At 40.0% G+C, this 25,066-nt stretch overlaps 1 pseudogene; it reads right to left on the minus strand.

Annotated features, from left to right (window-relative positions):
* The window catches only part of LOC127306379 (aspartyl protease family protein At5g10770-like), a 30,804-nt pseudogene extending 13,690 nt beyond the window's left edge, over window positions 1–17,114 (minus strand).
* Between the last annotated feature and the right edge of the window lie 7,952 nt (window positions 17,115–25,066).

The raw sequence follows: 25,066 nt of genomic DNA on the forward strand, positions 1-25,066 counted from the left end.
ACAATCCAAAGTTCATATCTTGTTTGGTCTCATGATGATCTTTGATCTCATGTGATACACTTCAAGAATAGAACCAAAGTTCATATCTTGTTTGGTCTCATGATGATCTTTGATCTCATGTGATACACTTCAAGAATAGAACCAAGTTCATATCTTGTTTGGTCTCATGATAATCTTTGGTCTCATGTGATACAATTCAAGAATAGAACTAAAATAGATATTGATTGGATTGCACATATTGCTCTAACTTGCCCAAATTAATATATCCCTTGTTTTAGTCTCATGGTGAAATCCCATGAAGATACAAATCGGGATAATCAACCAAATCCTACTTTGGTCTCATAGTGGCCATTGGTCCTATGAGGATACAAATTAGGTGCACATGATAAAATTATGTTTGATGGCAGTTCCGATCCCATGATGATACCTATTGTGCTGTAAAGATCCTAGATTATTCTCCATATAAGATGATAGTCTAGTCATAAATATATATATGAGTTGTTGCTTTTTGATGCTGACCCATCGGCATATATTAACTAAAAATAAATTATGTATTCCCTCATATGGATGTAAGTATGAATTCCGATAAATTGTTTGATGGGTAAATTCACTCATATTGGTTTTGCACTAGATACGGAGTAGTGTATGTGAAATGTTCTGTATTCCATTCCACATTAGGAGTTACAAAGAAAACTAGTACACCATGTTGTTAGTACTAGAACTAAATATAATGATCAAAGTGCTCGTACATGATATTTACTCCATGCATAGTTTAGTCCCATATAGCTAAACTGAACCAAGAAATTGCCATAGGTTTTATCATGCTCCATCAAATATAAAATCGATATATACTTCGAGTTTGGTTACACTACGTGCATACGTGCTATGCTATGTTGGTGATAATACAAATGAGAAGAAATCACAAAGCTCCACTTGGTTATGCTACACGTGGGCGTATTGTCACACGGCGCTAGTAATAATACAAGTGAAGTGAAACTTAATGAAATATGTTCATATAGAAACACTAGTCTCGCATACAAAACTAGTGCATTAACATAGGTGTTGAAACCATATTGCACCACCAAGTTGCATGCATATTCAATGGAAAGTCCGCATACTCACAAATCAACATATACTCTTACTTGGTCACACTACATGCTATGCTATGCTAGTGATGATACAACTAAGAAGAAATAACCATACTTCTCTCGGTTATGCTACACGTGGGCATATTGCTACACGGCGCTAGTTATAACACAAGTGAAGCCAAAGTTAATCAAATTCTCATGTGGCATACCGATCCAAGAAACATAGGGTAAAGTCATGCCTAGCCAAATCAACTTGCATTTTATACTATCCATCATGCTAGTAATATAGATGAAGTTGAGTAGAAACCAAGTTGGCCGTGCACTGAAAATATAGCATGAGCCGAATGTCGTCAAATAGTGGTTTGGTGGAAATATTAAACTACTATTATCAAAGATTAGTACAATTAAATATGTACGCCAAAGTCTAGCTAGACGAGTCTCCAAAATAGACAGATCTAGTCTCCGATGCGATATAAAATAAGTTTCCCATATGAGCTTCCATGCTCTAAAATTCAAATATAAAAGCCGGCATCTGTATGCTAATATAAATGCTTCCGAACATGAATTAGCACCGCATCGCAGTATCTACTTGTCGTATGCACCAGTTGGTTTAAATATTAAACTACTAAATACTAAATCACGGTACAGTTAAAAACGTACGAGAAAGTATAGCTAGCTGAGTCTCTGGAATAGATGAATCTAGTATCTTCATATGAGCTGTCATGCTCTAAAAAGGAGTCAGGTCTAAAAATCCTTACACTTCTGTTGCTATAGCATCTCTGGAAATGTATTAGCAGCCCCATGATAATATCCTCTTGCACATACCTCAACGTGTATGCAAGATAAAAATTAAACGAAGATAGATGCAGGTTAGTCCAAGATATAATCGGTTAGCTTGCATTCCTCAAATACTCTCATGTTGAAAGGAAATGAGAAATTAAATTATGTATATCCCTGTAGCGATGATTCAGTGCTACACCCATCAGTACTAACCAGTACTACACCCTTCGTACTAGAAAAAGAATATGCGGATTTAAATATAGAATAGCTGCTGATGCATGCATGTAGAAAAGCATTGTGCATGACCCTGGGCCAAAATCGCATGCACCATTCTGATGCTCTTATTAGTTGGCTAATGAAACAACCTCATGGACAATTAAAAGTTTACTTCATGATCTAAGCCAACTGAATATAGTACCGACTGAATATAGTATATATCTGATGCATGCGCTTTACTTGTACTTCCCAAACTAGTACAAGTGCCAAATATTGTGCTTGTACCTCTTATACTAGTGCAAGTGAAAAATGAGACTTATACACTAAATATAAATGATGCCAAAAACATGATAACTTAAAGAAGATGAAGTGCTCCACGAGCAGACGACGACGACGGCGGCAGCGGAAGCGAGGAGGACTTTAGTTACTACAATTTGTAGTACCCATATGTTGTAGTGTCATGTAATAGCTATTGTTGGAATACTTAATCAAGGGTTTTCTCTCCGGAGATGTAATTAACAGTTCTTTTATGTAAATGTGAAAGTTCTGGAAATAAAGTACCTGCAATGTTTGATATCTTTTATTTATCTTATGCACTGCGCATCTAAAATTACTATCTGTCTCTATGACGTGGACGCGTACATTAGCTATTTTTGTCGCCGCCATTTTCCCGTCATCAGATTCTGGCACGCCCGGTGGGACATATTTCTCCCCTCATCTTTGAAATTCCAACATATCATACAACATATGTACTCATAATACATCTTCAAAATATATCATATTTGAGAGGACTATTATATGGGTCCTCCATTTTTCAAGACATGGAGGGACAAGAGCAACAAGTTCTGACTATCTGCTATGGATCTATTTAGTTTGATGTGCCAATTTGTCCTCTTCGTGACTTACTAAGCCAAAGTCTGCTTAGGAGGCCATCAACGACTAAACAGGGCTAAGAAAAATCTCCATATTATAGAGTGGTTTACTCGTGTTCTTCCAAAGTAATCCAGGAGAACAATGCGAGCTGCAGCAAGAACTTTAAGAGCTGTTTCAAATGATCAGCTTGTGAGTGTACATAAGGCTGCTTAAGCCGATTTGGTTCCCCCGGCTTTGCAAAGGCATCATGTGTCAAGCCTACTAACCAGCAGGCTACATTGAGGTTCCATAGCACGTCATTCGAAGAGTGGCTGGTTCTTGCAAAAGAGAGCAGCCCCACTAAAGATCGCTTCGTCGATGCACTATGTTTTAGCTCTGTTTACTCAAACAAGACACGAACCAGTTTCTTTGTCTACTACATCGACCAAGGTCACGGTACCGCTCACTCCTTCCAAAATGAAGGTGGGCGCATCGTCGAGCAATGTTTCTCATGAAGCATATGGAACAGGCTCATACAAGCCTGTGCCAAACACGCAGGGGCACTTCAAAAGGCTTCTGTAGTGGACAAAGCAAAGGTTGTGATAGTGAAGGAAAATAAACCTCCTTGACCACTTGGTCAACTTCCGGTTGACGCTCTCGAGTTCATCCTCACGTACACTAAGCCGAACACCAAATGTTCGCTCATGTGGCACGGCGTGTACCCCACTCCGAAAGATATTGTGACATGTCATGTGGATCCAACCGCCACAATTTCAGATCCTTTGTGATCGCTGGCGACAATGCCATGTCCATCATTTGAAGCTTCCTTTGACCCGGCTCATCACCACCACCAGCGACAGAGGGCTTATTAAGCGTGGATCAACCTTCCGAATGCAGCTGACTCCGACTTAGCAAGAAGTCAGAAAAACAAGTTGCATATTCAATATAAAAAAGAGATGGGAATGCCAACCCAACAGTTCGTGGAAGGCGTCACACTGATTTTCATACATACCACAAAGTATATGTCAAACACTGAAATATATGTTGTCAGGCCAGTCCATGTCAGCAGATGAAAATGACCGGAGTATGAAGGAAGAACCCAAGATAAGAGAGTATGTCATTTAGGCTGGTTGTGCAAATGCAAGGCGTGCAACCCTTGAAAGAAACAAGATGGAAGTATGGGCTGATTCTTGATATAGCAGGATACAAGGAGAGAATGATTCATCAGCAAGTCAAGTTAATGGAGTGCACGGGAGCAAGAAATCTGAACATGCACCAAAGGGGGAAGAAAACCCACAACGCTCACTCTTTCGCCACCACACAAGAGAGTTTCAAAAAAACTCTTTTGAAATATTTAATTCACTGTCGATGGTGTCATAGAGGCAGCGGACAACAATAGTAAACCATCATCAACATCACCAAAGCAAATCGCGAAATATCAACTATCGCCGTGTTATAGTCGACGAACTTATGTTTCCACTACTCCAAGAATATGGAAAATGACCTCTTGGATTGTCATCTCAATATCAGCAAGGGTGGCTTAACGATCCGGACAACGTTAGAGACCCTTCAAAGGTTGTTGCCTTGATTAGGTTCACTTGGAAAAAAAATTCTAAACCACTCCAAGGATCATGCCGTGGTTCTTAACAATGAGTATACTAGATATATCGACATACAGAAAATAGCAGAAAAATCTTATTATGGTAGTTAAAAGAAATAAATGTATTTTTCTATCTCCACTAGGCCATCACCATGAGATGGAAGTGGACTAGCTTGCATCTGAAAAAATATGTTGATTTTTTCGATGATATTGTCCTCAACTCAAAGCATGATCGAGATCAAGAAAATTAGCTTATTGTGGTATCTAAGTGCCACATGCAAAATGAGTTTAAAAAATTGATCCCAATAAAATGTGCATTTTGGGTTTCTTGTGACAACAAAAGAATTTAGTGTCATAATCACAAGACATGGCATCCATATGGATAAAAAAAAGTAGCGGCAATTGCTAAAGTGGTGACATGTGAAACTTTGAATATAAAAAGAGGTTCCAATGTCACTTGGCACATATGAAAAGGTTCATTAAAAAATCTAAGATATGTAACTTTCTCATATCTTATAAAAAGGCACCTTGAATTGATGAAATTAGTCCAATGTCACATGACTATAAACTGCTGACATCATGCATCCTATATTTTGTATGAAATAAATACTTCAAGGTTGGGCGAGTATAAACCTTCAACCACATCCTGTAAAGAAAAATCTATGAAATGAAATAACTCCAATGTCTTAGGAGTGATGACATCATGCATACTATATTGTGTGAAATAAACACTCCAACGTTGAGCGAGTATAAAACTTCAACCACCTCATGTAAAAAATCTACCAATCAGAATTACTCCAAATCCTTATGAGTATAAACTATGCCAAATTAAAAAATACTCCAAAACCTTATAAGTATAAACTATGCCAAATTTAAAAAAATACTCCAAATTCTTATGAGTATAAACTATGCCAAATAAAAAAAAATACTCCAAAACCTTATGAGTATAAACTATGCCAAATTTATAAAAAATACTCCAAAACCTTATGAGTATAAACTATGCCAAATTTATAAAAAATACTCCAAAACCTTATGAGTATAAACTATGCCAAATTTATAAAAAATACTCCAAATCCTTATGAGTATAAACTATGCCAAATTAAAAAAATACTCCAAAACCTTATGAGTATAAACTATGCCAAATTTTAAAGAAAAATACTCCAAATCCTTATGAGTATAAACTATGCCAAATTAAAAAAAATACTCCAAAACCTTATGAGTATAAACTATGCCAAATTTATAAAAAATAGTCCAAATCCTTATGAGTATAAACTATGCCAAATTAAAAAATACTCCAAAACCTTATGAGTATAAACTATGCCAAATTTTAAAGAAAAATACTCCAAATCCTTATGAGTATAAACTATGCCAAATTAAAAAAAAAAATACTCCAAAACCTTATGAGTATAAACTATGCCAAATTTTAAAGAAAAATACTCCAAATTCTTATGAGTATAAACTATGCCAAATTAAAAAATACTCCAAATCCTTATGAGTATAAACTATCCCAAATTAAAAAATACTCCAAAATCTTATGAGTATAAACTATGACAAATTTTTAAAAATACTCCAAATTCTTATGAGTATAAACTATGCCAAATTAAAAAATACTCCAAATCCTTATAAGTATAAACTGTGCCGTATTAAACAAACTCCAAATCCTTATGAGTATAAACTATGCCATATTACAAAATACTGCAAAATCTTATGAGTATAAACTGTGTGATACTAAAAAAAATACTCCAACATCGTATGATTATAAACTGTGATGATATTAAAATTACTCCAACATCTCATGAGTATAAACTGTGATGATATTAAAAGTACTCCAACAACTTATGAGTATAAACTGTGGTGTAATTAAAAACACTCCAAGATCTCATGAGTATAAACTGCGATGATATTAAAAGTACTCTAAAATCATACGAGCATAAAGTGTGATGAGAATAAAAATTACACCAAAATCTTACGAGTATAAGATGATATCAAATACTCTAACATCTCATGAGTATAAACTGTGATGATATTAAAAGTACTCCAAAATCTTATGAGTATAAACTGTGTGATACTAAAAAAAAATACTCCAACATCGTATGAGTATAAACTGTGATGATATTAAAATTACTACAACATCTCATGATTATAAACTGTGATTATATTAAAAGTACTCCAACAACTTATATAAACTATGATCATATTAAAACAATAAACCTTACAAGTATAAAATGTGGTGATATGAAGTACTCCAACCCTTATGAGTATAAACTGTGATGATATTAAAGATTACCCCAACATCTTAGGAGTATAAACTGTGATGATATTAAAAAATAGTTCAAATCTTATGAGTATATATTGATATGATATGAAATTACTCCAAAATATTATCAGTATAAATTGTGATGATATGAAAATTACTCAACAATCCTATGAGTATAAATTGTGATCATATTTAAATAACTACAAAATCTTATAGGTATAAACTGTGAGATGATAGTACTCGAGTCACAAAAATCACTCCTAGCATTCACGAGTCTAAACTGATTGCAAAATCCAAAAATTAAAGAAAAAGAAAATTTACTCTTAGCATTCACGAGTTTAAACTGATTGCAAAATCAAAAAAAAAAAGGAAAATTCACTCCTAGCATTCACGAGTTTAAACTGATTGCAAAATCCAAAACAAAAATTATAAAGAAAAATTTACTCCTAGTATTCACGAGTCTAAACTGATTGCAAAATCCAAAAAAAAAATATAAGTCAAAATCACTCCTAGCATTCACGAGTCTAAACTGATGGCAAAATCCAAAAAATATAAAGAAAATTTACTCCACGCCATCACGAGTATAAACTGGGCAAATATAAAGAAAACTACTCCACGCCATCACGAGTATAAACTGGGGCAAATATAAAGAAAACTACTCCACGCCATCACGAGTATAAACTGGGGCAAATATAAAGAAATCTACTCCAGGCCATCACGAGTATAAACTGGGGCAAATATAAAGAAATTTACTCCACTCCATTAGGAATATAAACTGAGGCAAATATAAAGAAAATTTACTCCACGCTATCACAAGTATAAACTGGGGCAGATATAAAGAAAATTTACTCCTAGCATTCACGAGTCTAAAATGTGACAAAAAAAACTACAAAAGGTTGCGAGTCTTGGCCTTGCGCAAATAAAAAATAGATTCCAAAATTAATAAGACACGCACAAATAAATTTGCCTTGGTAAGCATGAAACAGGGCGTACTGAAAATACCCACGAGGCTAAAGATCATGTTCAATTGGGACCAAATGGCTCATATTAGCCTCATCAAAGATAGAGAATGGATTAATGGCTCGCCATAAAAAAAATACAGTGCATGATAGAGCTGGCCAAACTATAGACGCACAAATAAATAGTCTCGCACGCAAATATCAGTGACCTTACAAAAGCAATGGGTAAAAATCAGCAACTATTCACCCAATCAATATTTTAAATCGTTCTTGTTGGATGTGCTATTAGGCCCTTCGGTGGCTCGTGATAACACAAGGTATATCCAGGCCATAATGGTGTCGTGTGCTACAACCAAAATGGATGTTGGTGCATGCTAAAACTCTTGAGGCGTACAAGAAGCCAAAGTGAAACATGGAGATGACATATCGAGAATCTTCCACCTTGCTGGAAAAGTATCCTACGACCACAAAATCCGCAGGTCTATCAAAAGTAAATAAAAGGAAATTTCCTAAGATAATATTTCCGAGAGATCATTAAGTTCATCCGCAGAGTCACACATGGAACTTGGCTCAAATTCAGAAAAAATAGCGTGCTTCCAATATGTTGGGGCATTTTAACCTTGCCATATCATAATATGCATGGTTAATTAGAGCATGTATCACGTGAACAGGAAAATTTGTTTGCCCTTCATACGTTCTATGGAGCTTTAGACAAGCCCATGTAAATTATCTTCATATACTTGAGGCGAACTCAAGCTTATGTAGCCTCAAAGTGTTTTTTCTAAACATTCATAGTTATTCGAGACAAGCCTAGGAGAAGATATATGTCCTTGATGTTGAAAACATATATAACAATACCTTCATATACATCTCTTCCCATAGAAGGAAACGTGGTGGATTTCTTTAGCTCACTATCTTATCTATCTGATGGAAATATTAGGAGTGAATAAAATTAACTACACTCAAACATCAAAGAAAGATTATCAAGATCATACTCAGGTCGATAAAAGTCCTAGGCGTAGTTGATTTAACTGCACCTCGAGCTACAGAAAATGCGGAAGAAATTGCAAGCCTTCAAAACCATTTGGCGAACAACATACACGCACACAGAAAAAAGAATGAAGAAGTCGCTTCTAAATAATTAAAGTTTATATATAAAGGTATTTAGGATCAATATATGTAAATATAGCATGACATTATGCCAAGGTACAAAATTCTACCTTACCCACCAAATGTTGCATTAACCGTTGTGTAACTACTACCAACAAACCCGATTCAAAAGATTCACTGGTCTGGATCTCGTCATGATCATATACCCAAATTTATCGCAACATGTTAACATACTGCCCACAAATGGAACTTTACTGTTGTCCCAGCTGGTAAAAATTTATCAGGTTTGGAAATAACTTTGATATAGAAAATCCCCACCATTCTCGATCAAGATCTGGAAAGAAATGCAAGAGAGGTGCCTCTTCCGAGCAGTTCTAAATCACCAAGAAGATTATAGGCATCACTAAGGCACACTAAAAAAAGGTTGTGGGAATTATTACAAGGTGGAGTAATATAAGCCATGCTTGCCCACGTCATTTGAATCAATCGAAGCTATCCGGATCGGAAGAAACATATTTCTCCACACGCGGCTACACAACCATTTTTTGTTGATGTGCCCATGTCTACAGCCTAAAATTATTCAAAATGAAAAGGCGCAATACCGACATAAGTACAAAATTCTAGTTTCATGAAAGGAATCCAAAGCTACATGAGTATATACCGATAGCTCAATGTGGACATATCATATAAGTTCAAATTGCTCCAACGCTATAAGAGCCTAAACTATAAGCGTCATATGAAACTGGCTCCAATACTATATGATCCAAAACTATTAGCGTAAAAGAAATCAAATATGCTCCAGTGCTATACGAGCCTAAACTGTTAGCGTCATATGCAAAGTCAAATTGCTCCAATGCTATAGGAGCCTAAACCATAAGCATCATATAAATTCAAATTGCTCCAATGCTATACGAGCCTAAACTATAAGTGTCATATAAATTCAAAATGCTCCAACGCTATATGAGCCTAAACTACAAGCGTCTTATGAAAATTAAATTGCTCCAATGCTATACGAGCCTAAACTATAAGCATCATATAAGTTCAAATTTCTCCAACGCTATATGAGCCTAAACCATAAGCGTCTTATGAAAATTAAATTGCTCCAATGCTATAAGAGCCTAAACTATAAGCGTTATATAAAAATTTAAAATTCTCCGATGCTATATGAGCCTAAACTATAAGCGTAATATTAAAATTTAAATTGCTCCAATGCTACGAGCCTAAACTACAAGCGTTATATAAATCTAAAAATAAATAAATAAACTAAATTTGCACCAAGGCTATAATGAACTAAACTATAAGCCTCATACAAAAATTAGGACAAAATCTAAAAAAAGCTCCAATGTTTCACGAACAAAAATGGTGATCCAAATTACCTCACTGATGAGAGATCAAAACTGCAAAAAAAAAGAAGCCTTTGTTTCCCCTTTCAAAACAAAGAGGGAAAAATATTTCACTCTGACATTCCATATTGATCCCTAGTACGACAATAAAGTCTCTGTCCAGCGATCTGCATGTCATTATATTGACATTTACTCCATAAGAAACCTTCCTTTAGGGACCGTGACCTCAACTTGTCTTCTTACAAAGAAAGAAGCAAATAAACGAATGGTTCCGTATAATTATGTGAGCACCACTCAAACATTAACCACAATAAGATTTCACTTAAAAGCAAAATAATCACCAAAGGCATCACAAACCAAGACTTGGAAGACTTCACAAAATTCTCAAACTCTTACCAATCAGAAGTCTCAAATAGAATTTCAAATCAATGAGTCAATCAAAGGAAGCCCGGCAAATCTCTGGTGCTTATACAAACATCCTAGGTGCATACAAACCTAAAGAGTTGCATAAAAAAATATAAATCGTGCACACATATTTTCGAGTTCCGGATCCGAAGCATAATAATATTCGCATCCAGACCTCGAGGGGCATCTGTTGACACCAATTTTGTCTCGATTATATATAGACATAATTAAATAAAAAAAGAGTTTCCTTACAAATAAAATAAAACATATTTGTCTTTTGGACATTGCGTCAACTACGATGGTCTAATATTGACTAAAATAAGCAAAGTCGCGGTGACAATAAATAGTCGACTGCGAGATCAAAATTATATTTGCATCACCGCGGCAACCCTATGAAATACGAGCACATCATATTAAATATATCATAGAAAGATTTCACCAAAGAGAAATTCACAACATGTGTAGAGGTTGAGCTATGCTAGCAACGTGAATTAACACTTTACAATCTAGCTAGTTTACATGCTACTGCGCCACAACCAAACCAACTACGTGCAACTCTGGGTTGCATGGATTTTGCGGCACCGTACCTTAATTAACATATAATAATACCCAGCCCATGTCCACAAGCAAGACAATGCGTTGAGCTTATCGGGCTAACTAGCTGGGTTATTAAATTACCAAAGCCCACTAGAGAATACATAGCAAAAGGCTGACTGTACAAAGATCTACTCGGCCACGATACCCGCTCGGCCAAGTTTCCTGGACCTGCACGATCGAGAGAACGTGGGCACGTTCCCACGATTTTCTTACGGCGTCACTCAGCCAATCGTCTATATAAAGACCACCCCAGTCCATCGCTGAGGCTAATCACCATTCGCGAATCATCCGTCAAGAATCACCAAATCAGTCCATCGCTGCTACCCAAAAAATTACTCGCCCACGCTCGCGCCGCTGCTAGGCTATACTCGCACATACTCGCTGCCGGCCGCTCGTTGTACGTATTGCCGGCCGATCGTCGCTGACGCTGCTGAAGGAACACGCCGGCGCTCCAACATCTCCACGCAAAGGTAATTAAAAAGAAGGTTCATACTCTCCTCTGCTCCCATGGTGCTCCCATGGTGATTGTTGCTCCATACAACACATATATTTTCTAGGTTCAAATCCCTACACAATCCAAAGTTCATATCTTGTTTGGTCTCATGATGATCTTTGATCTCATGTGATACACTTCAAGAATAGAACCAAAGTTCATATCTTATTTGGTCTCATGATGATCTTTGATCTCATGTGATACACTTCAAGAATAGAACCAAGTTCATATCTTGTTTGGTCTCATGATAATCTTTGGTCTCATGTGATACAATTCAAGAATAGAACTAAAATAGATATTGATTGGATTGCACATATTGCTCTAACTTGCCCAAATTAATATATCCCTTGTTTTGGTCTCATGGTGAAATCCCATGAAGATACAAATCGGGATAATCAACCAAATCCTACTTTGGTCTCATAGTGGCCATTGGTCCTATGAGGATACAAATTAGGTGCACATGATAAAATTATGTTTGATGGCAGTTCCGATCCCATGATGATACCTATTGTGCTGTAAAGATCCTAGATTATTCTCCATATAAGATGATAGTCTAGTCATAAATATATATATGAGTTGTTGCTTTTTGATGCTGACCCATCGGCATATATTAACTAAAAATAAATTATGTATTCCCTCATATGGATGTAAGTATGAATTCCGATAAATTGTTTGATGGGTAAATTCACTCATATTGGTTTTGCACTAGATACGGAGTAGTGTATGTGAAATGTTCTGTATTCCATTCCACATTAGGAGTTACAAAGAAAACTAGTACACCATGTTGTTAGTACTAGAACTAAATATAATGATCAAAGTGCTCGTACATGATATTTACTCCATGCATAGTTTAGTCCCATATAGCTAAACTGAACCAAGAAATTGCCATAGGTTTTATCATGCTCCATCAAATATAAAATCGATATATACTTCGAGTTTGGTTACACTACGTGCATACGTGCTATGCTATGTTGGTGATAATACAAATGAGAAGAAATCACAAAGCTCCACTTGGTTATGCTACACGTGGGCGTATTGTCACACGGCCCTAGTAATAATACAAGTGAAGTGAAACTTAATGAAATATGTTCATATAGAAACACTAGTCTCGCATACAAAACTAGTGCATTAACATAGGTGTTGAAACCATATTGCACCACCAAGTTGCATGCATATTCAATGGAAAGTCCGCATACTCACAAATCAACATATACTCTTACTTGGTCACACTACATGCTATGCTATGCTAGTGATGATACAACTAAGAAGAAATAACCATACTTCTCTCGGTTATGCTACACGTGGGCATATTGCTACACGGCGCTAGTTATAACACAAGTGAAGCCAAAGTTAATCAAATTCTCATGTGGCATACCGATCCAAGAAACATAGGGTAAAGTCATGCCTAGCCAAATCAACTTGCATTTTATACTATCCATCATGCTAGTAATATAGATGAAGTTGAGTAGAAACCAAGTTGGCCGTGCACTGAAAATATAGCATGAGCCGAATGTCGTCAAATAGTGGTTTGGTGGAAATATTAAACTACTATTATCAAAGATTAGTACAATTAAATATGTACGCCAAAGTCTAGCTAGACGAGTCTCCAAAATAGACAGATCTAGTCTCCGATGCGATATAAAATAAGTTTCCCATATGAGCTTCCATGCTCTAAAATTCAAATATAAAAGCCGGCATCTGTATGCTAATATAAATGCTTCCGAACATGAATTAGCACCGCATCGCAGTATCTACTTGTCGTATGCACCAGTTGGTTTAAATATTAAACTACTAAATACTAAATCACGGTACAGTTAAAAACGTACGAGAAAGTATAGCTAGCTGAGTCTCTGGAATAGATGAATCTAGTATCTTCATATGAGCTGTCATGCTCTAAAAAGGAGTCAGGTCTAAAAATCCTTACACTTCTGTTGCTATAGCATCTCTGGAAATGTATTAGCAGCCCCATGATAATATCCTCTTGCACATACCTCAACGTGTATGCAAGATAAAAATTAAACGAAGATAGATGCAGGTTAGTCCAAGATATAATCGGTTAGCTTGCATTCCTCAAATACTCTCATGTTGAAAGGAAATGAGAAATTAAATTATGTATATCCCTGTAGCGATGATTCAGTGCTACACCCATCAGTACTAACCAGTACTACACCCTTCGTACTAGAAAAAGAATATGCGGATTTAAATATAGAATAGCTGCTGATGCATGCATGTAGAAAAGCATTGTGCATGACCCTGGGCCAAAATCGCATGCACCATTCTGATGCTCTTATTAGTTGGCTAATGAAACAACCTCATGGACAATTAAAAGTTTACTTCATGATCTAAGCCAACTGAATATAGTACCGACTGAATATAGTATATATCTGATGCATGCGCTTTACTTGTACTTCCCAAACTAGTACAAGTGCCAAATATTGTGCTTGTACCTCTTATACTAGTGCAAGTGAAAAATGAGACTTATACACTAAATATAAATGATGCCAAAAACATGATAACTTAAAGAAGATGAAGTGCTCCACGAGCAGCATTATCGACGACGGCGGCAGCGGAAGCGAGGAGGACTTTAGTTACTACAATTTGTAGTACCCATATGTTGTAGTGTCATGTAATAGCTATTGTTGGAATACTTAATCAAGGGTTTTCTCTCCGGAGATGTAATTAACAGTTCTTTTATGTAAATGTGAAAGTTCTGGAAATAAAGTACCTGCAATGTTTGATATCTTTTATTTATCTTATGCACTGCGCATCTAAAATTACTATCTGTCTCTATGACGTGGACGCGTACATTAGCTATTTTTGTCGCCGCCATTTTCCCGTCATCACACGGCCCCCGGACCAGATGGCCTTCCGGTCCAATTCTTCAAGAAATTCTGGCCTCTGCTCAGGATGGGAGTCCTGCACATCGTCAACGACTTTTTGTTGGGAAGAATCGATATTTCCAGACTCAATTTTGGGATCCTGTCCCTGATTCCTAAGGTCCAGGGAGCGGACCACATTTCCCAGTTTCGGCCTATCGCGCTTATCAACGTGATTTTCAAAATGGTCTCAAAGGCGGTGGCTACCAAACTGGACCCGATTGCTAACAGGGTGATTAGTCCTAACCAAACTGCATTCATCAAGGGGAGGTTTATCCTGGATGGGATCCTGGCCCTGCATGAGGTAGTCCATGAGGTTAAAGCCAAAAGGGAGGCTTGCATCCTCCTTAAGCTGGACTTTGAAAAAGCGTACGACAGGGTCAATTGGGATTTCCTCAAGGAGGTGCTCAGATGCAAAGGCTTTGACTCTGGGGCTGTTAATCGTATCATGCAGCTGGTCTCTGGGGGACAGACAGCAATTTCTATCAATGGGGAGGTGGGCCCGTTCTTCAGAAATAAAAGGGGAGTCCGGCAAGGGGACCCGCTCTCCCCCCTTCTCTTCAATTTCATGGCAGAAGCCCTCTCTGTTATTCTCACTAGCGCCAACACTGCTGGACATGTTGCTGGGGTTGTCCCACACCTGATTCCTGGGGGAATCACGCACCTCCAGTATGCCGACGATACTATTATCATGATCCAGGATGATGAGCAACAGCTTGCAAACCTTAAGTTCATTTTGATGTGTTTTGAGGACATGTCGGGCCTAAAAATTAACTACCATAAATCTGAGGTGATTGTGATGGGGAGATCACAGGCAAGGCAACAGAGGGTGGCGGATCAGCTGAACTGCAAACTAGGGGAGTTTCCGTTCATCTACTTAGGGCTACCAATCTCGGACAGAGCGCTGACCATGGAACAATGGTTGTTCCTAGTCAGGAAGCTGGCTGCCAAAGTGGAACCTTGGTGGGGCAAATTCATGTCGTCGGGAGGACGGCTGATTCTGTCCAACGCCTGCCATCCAATCTGCCTACATTTGCGATGGGTCTGTTCCTGCTTCAAGATGGCATTCACGCCAAATTTGACTCCCACAGAGCAAGATTCTACTGGGAAGGGGTGGGCCCTAAGAGGAAATTCCATCTGGTCAATTGGCCTGCAGTTTGCAGACCTAAGGACTGTGGGGGTTTGGGGATTGTCAACTCAAGGCTCATGAATGTGGCGCTTTTGTTGAAATGGGTATGGAAGTTGTATCAAGACGGCAACCAGCTATGGAGACAGCTGATCAATGCCAAGTACACCAACGCTGATGACATTTTCACGGCATCCGGGCAACGGGGCTCTCAGTTTTGGCGCAGTATTCATAAGATTAAGCATCTGTTCAAATTAGGGGCTAAGCATTCCATAAGAGACGGTCGCCGCACTAAGTTCTGGATGGATCGATGGGTGGCGGAGGCACCTCTAAAAGATAGGTTTCCAGGTCTGTTCAACGTTGCTTGCTCGCAGATGGATTCCGTGGCACAGGTTTGTGGTTCCAATGAGCCGATTAGTTTTCGTAGACAGCTTGACCAGGAGCTGGTTAGAGACCATGCAGAGTTGCAGTCCTTGATCGACTCTACCGTGCTGGTCGAAGGCCCGGACAGGGTGTCTTGGCGCCTCGAGAGTGACGGGATTTTCTCCGTCAAATCCATGTATGCGCGTCTGTCGCAAGGGGCGACTGTCGCACACTTCAAGGATGTGTGGGCGGCAAAAGTTCCGCTTAAAATCCGCATCTTTGCATGGCAGCTAGTCCTCGATCGTCTCCCCTCTAGTGCTAACATCTTGTCGAGGCACGGACCAGGCAACGGCAACTGCTCTCTTTGTGGGGAAAGGGAGACGGCGGATCATATCTTCTTCACTTGTCCTTTGGCCGTGTTCGCCTGGAGCGTCCTTAGACAAATTCTTCAGTGCAGTTGGTGCCCTGCCTCCTTCCCGCAATTCTTCGCGATTATTGCCAATTTCACGGGTCGGGCTCGTAGAACGATTTGGTGCCTCTTTCTGGCACAATCCTGGGCGCTTTGGCTTATCAGAAATAAGATGACCATTGAGTCTAAGTTAATTAGGCACCCTGCTGACATAATCTTTAAAACCTTGTTTTGTTTGCAGCAGTGGCTCCTTCTGGCGAAACCTCTGGATCGTCCCTGGCTTAGATGGCTGATCTCAGAACTCAAACGGATGCATGCTGTTCACCTTCCGGAAGACACCTGAAGCTACACCTTTCTTCTTCATCCCAGGGAGCGGATGTAGACTTAGCTGTGTTCTCTGGTTCTCGGTCTGTTAGGGGAGGCCGACCCCAAGTTTCTCGTTTATTCGTACTGTCCTGGCTAAGCTGTACGCCGCAGCATGTAATGAATCGTTGTGAACCTGCGGGCTTTATTAATTTAAAGTCGGGCACCTAGTGCCTTATATCTAAAAATCCTTGCTACCGTCTCTCTCAGAGGCCATGTTGGAGCGATCGGTCCAGCTGGGTAATTTGCAGCTCTCAACTGAAACCCCAACTTTTATAGAGGAGTGCAGGAACGCAACCACGCAACTTGGAAGTCATTTTCTTTTTTCTTTTCCTAACGTGCCTCGTAGACTTCCAAGTCTTCCAAGTCTTTGAACGCGCCTCGAGACTTCCAAGTCTTTCGACGGGCCTCATAGACTCCCAAGTCTTACATGAGGAGTACTGCGTACCGGGTACGATCTCCATTACAAAGCTTAAGACTTATATTATTTTTAAAATATCAAACTATGTCAAGTTTACCTAACTTTTACCAAAATATGTTAACATGCTAAATACAAAATTAATATCATTAGATAGATAATGAGAATGTTTAATGAGATTGTTTTCATATGATCCCTACAGAATATCATACTTATTGATAGAATTTTCTTAAAGAAAATATCAAACTTCACTTGCCTTTCTTTTTAAAAATATAATAAGCCTTAAGTTTTCAAGCGGTGGTAGTACACTACAGGAATGACGCGATACGCCGATGGCCAAAAGTCGGAGCCGTCGGCGTATGGCCCGGCCAGGCCAGCCTGCCAAAAAGACCTTCGATGTAGCGTTGCTGTCGGCGTAGCGAGGTCTACGCCGAGGGCCGCCCTTGGCATACCTTTGGCCCTAGGTGTAGACAGGGCTACGCCGACGGCCACTATCGGCGTACGCCATCCTTCAAATTTGTCTAATTTTGTAAAAAACATACCTGATTCATATGATGTCAGAAAAATGCCTATAAGGTATCGAAATATTCAGAAAAACATCCTCTATCCGTTTATATAAAAATTATGCATATTTCAATCATGTACAGTACCATGTTAAGATAGTAACAATTAAAACACTTTCTTATATGTCCTCGGGTTCCCGTTTTGACCAGATGGCAATTTAAACGAAGTCAGAAAATCCCACGGATCCGCATGGCGTCATTTTATGTGTCATATTAACCACTCCAAAAGTAGGAATTTGGATACGGCTATTATTTTTGGAAAACCCATCACGAACAGGACTATCAAGTCCGGAGTTATTTGGCTTTTAGGGGAAATAAGTAGGAAATGGCCCGTGACACCGCATAGTTTGTCGAAACAATGTCATATTTAGCATGTGTGGGCCCTGGGATGGGAAGCAAGGCTCCCGGCGCGGATTTCCAGTTCGACCCACGGGCGATGGTTTTTTCATTTTCGGGGTGCCAAAACGGTTTTTTTGTGAAGCAGCTGCATGGGGCGTTTTATAGTATTGCGCGAGACCTTCGTATAGTGGTAGGAGACCGCCTCCGCACCACCTATCACATGTCATATGTGTGTGCTATATATCTAGGAATCCATGTGGCTTACTGCGGTGTCACGCCGAATCCGCGGGAAACTTTACGGATTTGAACTAGGGGTACACTTTCCGTCCCTCAATAAATTCTTGGAAAAATATTTTTAGGTCTATGACATATCACTTTATGTGCTAAATTTTTCCGTTTAGTGCGATGGTGAACGGGTGCACCAGCGCGCCCGGTACGGCCATACCACATCTCCCGGGGACCTCGTTTTGATCACATGACAAATTAAACGAATTCAGAAAATCCCGCGGTTTCGCATGGCATCATTTTATGTGTGCTAGTAACCACTCCAAAAGTCGGAATTGGGATATATCAATTATTTTGGAAACCTTTCACAAATAAGGCTATCACGCCCGGAGTTCTATGGCTAGCTTTTAGGGGAAACGAGTAGGAAACGACCCGTTACACCGCATAGTTTGTCGGAACGAGGCCATATTTGGCATGTGAGTTGTCCCTGGGATAGGAAGCAAGGCCCCGTGAGCGGATTTCCAATCCGACCCACGGGCGATGGTTTTTTCATTTTCGGGGTGCCAAAACGTTTTTTTTTTGTGTGAAGCAGCTACATGGAGCGCATTTTAGTATTGCGCGAGACCTTTGGCGTAGTGGTAAGACACCGCCTTCGCACCACATATCACATGCCATATATGTGCACTAGCTATCAGGTAATACATGCGGCTTCCTGCGATGTCCCGCCGAATCTACTGGAAAGTGTCTAGATTTGAACTAGGGGTACACTTTCCGTTGCTCAATAAATTTCGGGAAATATTTTTTAAGTATATAACACATCACTTTATCTGCTATTTTTTGTTCGTTTAGCGTGTTGGCGAACGGTGCACCTGCACGCCTGGTACGGCCATTCCGCATCTCCAGGGGGGCGTTTTCGCTAGATGGCATACTGGACGTCATATTTGGATTCCTCTAATTTTTAGGTTCAAAATATGATACGGATGTTATATTTATATTCCTCTCATTTTTCTAATCGATTTAGACATATTATTTATGAAATTTCGATTTTCCGATTTAAAGATATTAATTATTCCATATTAAATGGAAAAAGACCAAAAAATAAAATCATTTTATTGTTATTTGAATTTAATATTATTATTACTTATATATTCACTGTTGTTTACTTAAGAATTGTTTGGAATTCAAAAATAAAGAGATGTGATATCATGGTACAAGGGTTAATAGCACTACTAGGAATAACATTACCACCGGCACACAGATTTAGGCTATCCCCGGCGCTTTTGTACTCGCCGGTGGTAAGTGGCTACCCCCGGCGTTTTTGTACTCTCCAGCGTTAAGATGATAATACCCCCGACGCTTTTCCGGGTTTGCTCTACTCGCCGGCGGTATCAATTTCTGGAAATAAAAAAAGCAGGCCTAGCAGCGCATCTGCAGCGCCAGGCTGTGTACAAATTACAAAAAAAGTCTAGAAGTAAACATAATACAAACATGAGCTACAAATTTATATCAAGGACCCTGAAAAGAAAAGCAAAAGCGATCAAGCCCACCGCCGCTGCACGCCACCATCCCGCTCGACGACGACGACTGCCATCTCCTGGGCGAGTCGTCCATGCGGAGCACGGAGGCCCCAACCTCGATGTCGTCAATGTGGCGCAAGCGCGGCGTCCTGGTGAGCCCCCGGGGCTGGTGGTGGTCATGGCCTCCGCCGAGGTCGGCAGCATCGCGGCGGGGGATGGGGAAGGAGGAGGAGGGCAGGATCTGGGCGCCCATGGCGATGGGCCCGGGCTTGCGCGGCGGCGGCTGGAGGAGGTCGTGGTGGTGGTGCTGCGGGAAGGGGAAGACGAGGGTGAAGCGCATGGCTGGGGCTAGTGGGGGCATCTCTCTGTGGAGCTTCATGCGGACCTTGATGAGGTCGAGCGGGTGCGTGGAGCAGCCGGCGACGATGGAGGCGGCACCGCCCTCGACGAAGCCCTTCAACCCCATGTCCAGCGCTGGGGAGGTGACCGCGGACGGGAGACAACGAGACAGGCAGGCGGGTGGGCGGCTTGTGCTGGGCTGGGGCGAGTAGTCCATGCGGAGGATGGGGAAGGAGGAGGAGGGCACGGCGGTGGGCTCGGCGCCCGGGGGATGCGGGAGGTGGATGCGGAGGAGGAGTGGTGGTGGTTGGCATCGGGAAAGGGGGGAGGGGATGAGACAGAGGAGTGGTGGTGGTGGTGCGTTTTACCGAAAAAGTAGTGCAGTGTGGGCCTACCCCCGGCATCTTCGGTTCGTGTTCCCCGGCGGTAGAGCCTGCTACCCTCGACGTTTTTGGGCCCAAATTGCCGGCGGTAAAGCCAGGGCCAATTGGGACCCCGCAGTCCATTATATCGCCGGCACCTTCGTGCCGAACCCGCCGGTGGTAATGGACGTACCCCCGGCGTCATCCTTTCAATCTCGCCGGCGGTAGGGTTAGGTCCCCCTGGAAGGCCTTACCGCCGGCATCTTCAAATCGTAATTGCCGGCGGTAAGGAGTGCGGCTATAAGCCTTTTCCTAGTAGTGTAGGGTTGATATGCTATTATTATCAGTAAGGTGTCAATTCTTTAATGGAAGCTCATCCGAATGAAATCATGAAGTTAAGTGTGCTGAGACTGGAGTAGTGAGAGGATGGGTGATCGACTAGAAGTTTAACTATGATTGCAATTTGACCTAAGATTAAGTGTACTTAGAGTTAAAAAAAGTTTCTTGGGTTAAAGATAAACAAGTAAAAAAAGAATAGAAATGGTGTAAAAAATTTAAAATTTGAAAAAACTTAGAACTCTATGCCGAGGATTTTTCCGTCGGCATAGCGAAAAAACGATTTTTTTGATTTTTTTAAAAACATTTGGCTACGCCGACGGCAATAATGGCTCCACCGAGGCTGACTTTGCTCGAGGAGCTATGCCGAGGGCTGCCCTCGGCATACCCTACACCGACGGCCAAAACCGGCTATGCCGAGGGTTACCGGCCGTCGGCATATCAGCCCATTCCTGTAGTGGTATTGCTTAGTGTTCGCCTAATTTTTCAATGTTTATATGTGTATTGATAGGGGTTGACACGACATTTTCATATTCAGTGGCACCATCTGCTGAATTGACTGAATTAACAGCTCGCCACCTAGACCAAGTACTCATGCCAATTTTCTTTCAGTGGTTAGTGTGTAGTTATCACCTTCATTGTCAAGATATTTATCCCTGTCTTGCTATACATATGTGCTCTCTAAGTTGTTGACTGCTCTAGAATTTTTAGGATTCTTCTACTCCTTCCGATTCATATTAATTGATTTAGTTTTGTCTAGAAATAGATATATCCATATCTAGACTTTGTCCAGATATAGATGTATCTAGTCAACAAACGTGTCTAGATACATCCGTATCTAGATAAAGTTGTGTCAACTAATATAAACCGGAGGGAGTAGTAGAATTTCTGCTATTTTGACCGTTTCTGTGGGCATTTCTGTGGGCAAATACAACGCCGCATTATAAATGTACTTAAGTGCATGCCTAAATTTATCAGAAGTATCTAATGCCATGACAAGAGGGTAATGTGAAAGCATTTCATATACAATTTCCCAACTAGGATATCTAAAACATTTTCGTCCACCCCTCATGAAAAAGACAAATTTCTGCTAAGTCAGTAGAAAGTCGGTCAGATTTGAACTGCATGTACATGATCTAATGCTCATGAATTTTTGGAAAAATCATTTTTTGATTCACAATATGCTATTTCATCAGAAATTCACTTCAAGTTTAGCGAGACTCGTCCCCGAGCTAGGAATCTTCAATCCCGTCATTTTGACCGTAGTTTGAAACAGGCATAAGAAATTCAAAAATGGTCAAAACAACGAAAAATCCTCGCGTGGTGTCATATTATGTGACATAGTTTCAAGAAAAAAATATAAAACTTGTAATATTGTAAATATCTCAAAAAACCATCTCAGAAATAAGCTATCATGTTCGATGTTTCATGGCTTTCAGGCCGAATGACTAATATTATGGCTAGATTCGTGGTATAGTTTATGATAATGTGTCCATATTATCCACACATGTGCATCTTGGGATGGCGAACAATTTTGCAGGAGGAATATTTCCTTTTCCTCGCACCAAAAAACTATTTCCATTTTCCGAGTCCCAAAAATGGGATGTTTTGTGAAGCAACCACCAAATAAAAGTTTCACAATGGTACCAACCCATTTTTAAAAATTACTAGACCACCTTACATGCACAATTTCCCAACTGGGGTATCGTAAACATTTTCATCCACCCGTCGTGAAAAAGACAAATTCCTGCCAAATTGGTAGGAAGTCGGTCAGATTTGAACTACACGTGTATGATCTAATGCTCATGATTTTTTGGAAAATTCATTTTTGGGTTCAAAATATGATATAGATATCATATTTGGATTCCTCTCATTTTTCTGATTGATTTTAGACATATTATTTTGTTAAATTCCGATTTACATATTTAAAGCTATTAATTATTCCATATTAAATAGAAAAGGAAAAAAATAAAATCATTTTATTATCATTTGAATTCAAGATTAATATTACTTATTCATTTTACATAAGTAATTGTTTGGAATTCAAAAAAGTAAAGAGGTGCAACATCAAGGAATAGAGGTTAATACGATTGATATGGTAGTATTATTAACGAAGTGTCATTTCTTTCATAGAAGCTTGTCCGGAAGGAATAGATAAGTTAAGTGTGCTAGGGCTGAAGCAGTATGAGGATGGGTAACTGACCGAGAAGTTTAACCATGAGTGCAATATTACCTAATATTAAGTGTAGTTAGAGTTAAAATGGTCCGTGTGAGAGATTTTTTTAAAAAATCGAGTCAGAATTGCCAAGCGGTAAATAGGTCTATGCTGACGACTAGGTGTTGACGACAATTCTAGCTGTGCCGACGACATGACAGCCATTGGCACCTTGACTGGTTCCGTAGTGAATGACAAAATGCAACCTAAATCATGCATGTGGGGAATGCATGCTTCTATGTGTATGCCAGGTTCAAAACTTGAACACACAAAAGAATGTAACTTATCGAAAAATGAACGAGTGACTGGGAAATGGTACAAGGACCCGGGTTCTCACCCCACAAGTTTAACTTGCTCTTTTTCTTGTCTAGGCCATATACAATCCTATATTATAAAATAAAAATTGCACGAGTAAGTCAACGCAATATGTATGTGCATGATTTATTTGGAATTTTTCTGATTCTTACAAATACGATTTTTGGAAGGTTGAAAATCTTACAAACCTGATGTGTTTAATATTACTCGTTTTTTTCTAAAAAAGGTGCCTCCCTACACAACGAAATGATAAAATGGACCGGCGAATGGAAGTGTCCAAACTACCCTAGGGCAAGCTGGTTAGGTGTTACATGTCACATAGCCATCCTTCCTCCGGTATAGATTTGCAAATTCCACTTGCCCAGGAGAATTTTTACCCATTACATAATAAACTTCACACGAGTGTAGAAATAACCAGTGTAAGGGTACATTGCCCCTATGTGTGGTTTTGGTAATTAATGACAACCCCTATGGACTAATGTTTTCATTGAGTTTATACGAAGGAATATTCCATAGGTACTACTTGTATTCCATGTGTTGGATTCAAGTATGGATGCCATGAAGATAAAGATACACCTTGTGTATTGGCATCAAGATCATCGATCAAGATAGTATGATAGAGCATGAGAAGATATAAGGTTCACCAATACAAAGAGTGAAGAATAGATTCAAGTTTGGTCAACACATGAAGCATGAAGAATGTGCCACGTGAAGTCACGTGGTATGCCCATGAGAGGATGACGGTAAGTGGTGATCGTCATCAAGGTTGAGTTGGGCAAGTTCAAGTTGAGCATCTCGAGAGGATCATATGCTTGAAGCTTGTCGTCTATTTGATGATAATGGACATGTGAAGATGTACATCAATGGAGCTTTCCCATCATGGTGTATGGGGGAGCATTTGTGAGTCTTCACGAAATAACGATGATCAAGTGTGGCATTCCGGCTTGAGTGGAGCTTGAAGAGTTATCATCAAGATCAAGCGGGATGCGCAAGGCAAATGTATGACCTTGCTAGGTTTTCCTTTTACCGGTCTCAAGGTGGTTGATGGGAGACCGGATTATAGGATAAATAGCCGCACTATCAAGAGGGGCTTTCGGTTGGGTAACTTGATCACATCGTCTTAGGGAGCTCAATCCTTTGCATACTTTGCATATCCCTATTGCTTCTTGGTGTTTCTCTGTGAGAGGTTCTTGAGCTTGTTGCTAGTTTTATAACAAGCCCAAGTTCATCGAAAACGGAATCTGCATGCATCTTCTATTGCGTTTTCGAGTTTGGACGTCTTCACCGTTTCTTGACGGTGGGAGACTCCCTCTCTAAAATCATCTAAAAGCTGTTTTCCCCCTGGCCGGTCTGTGGTCCGGTTGGACCGGCTGGCCCGGTTTCTCGCCCTGCATGACCGGCCGTCCCACCGGATGTCCCGGTTCAAACCGGCCCCTGGATCGGTGCCAACCGGGCACTATCCAGTAAGTCTTCCAGCTTCGCCCGGTGCTGGCCTAGCCCGTGGTCCTGTTTGGACCGGCTTGTCCGGTCTGTGGCCCGGTCTGACCGGGTCCTGAATCGTACGGCCCGGTCCTAGGCCCGGTTGACCGGCTTCCTCGAC

This window comes from Lolium perenne, chromosome 6 (genome assembly GCF_019359855.2).
Source record: "Lolium perenne isolate Kyuss_39 chromosome 6, Kyuss_2.0, whole genome shotgun sequence".
Taxonomy (NCBI): Eukaryota; Viridiplantae; Streptophyta; class Magnoliopsida; order Poales; family Poaceae; genus Lolium; species Lolium perenne.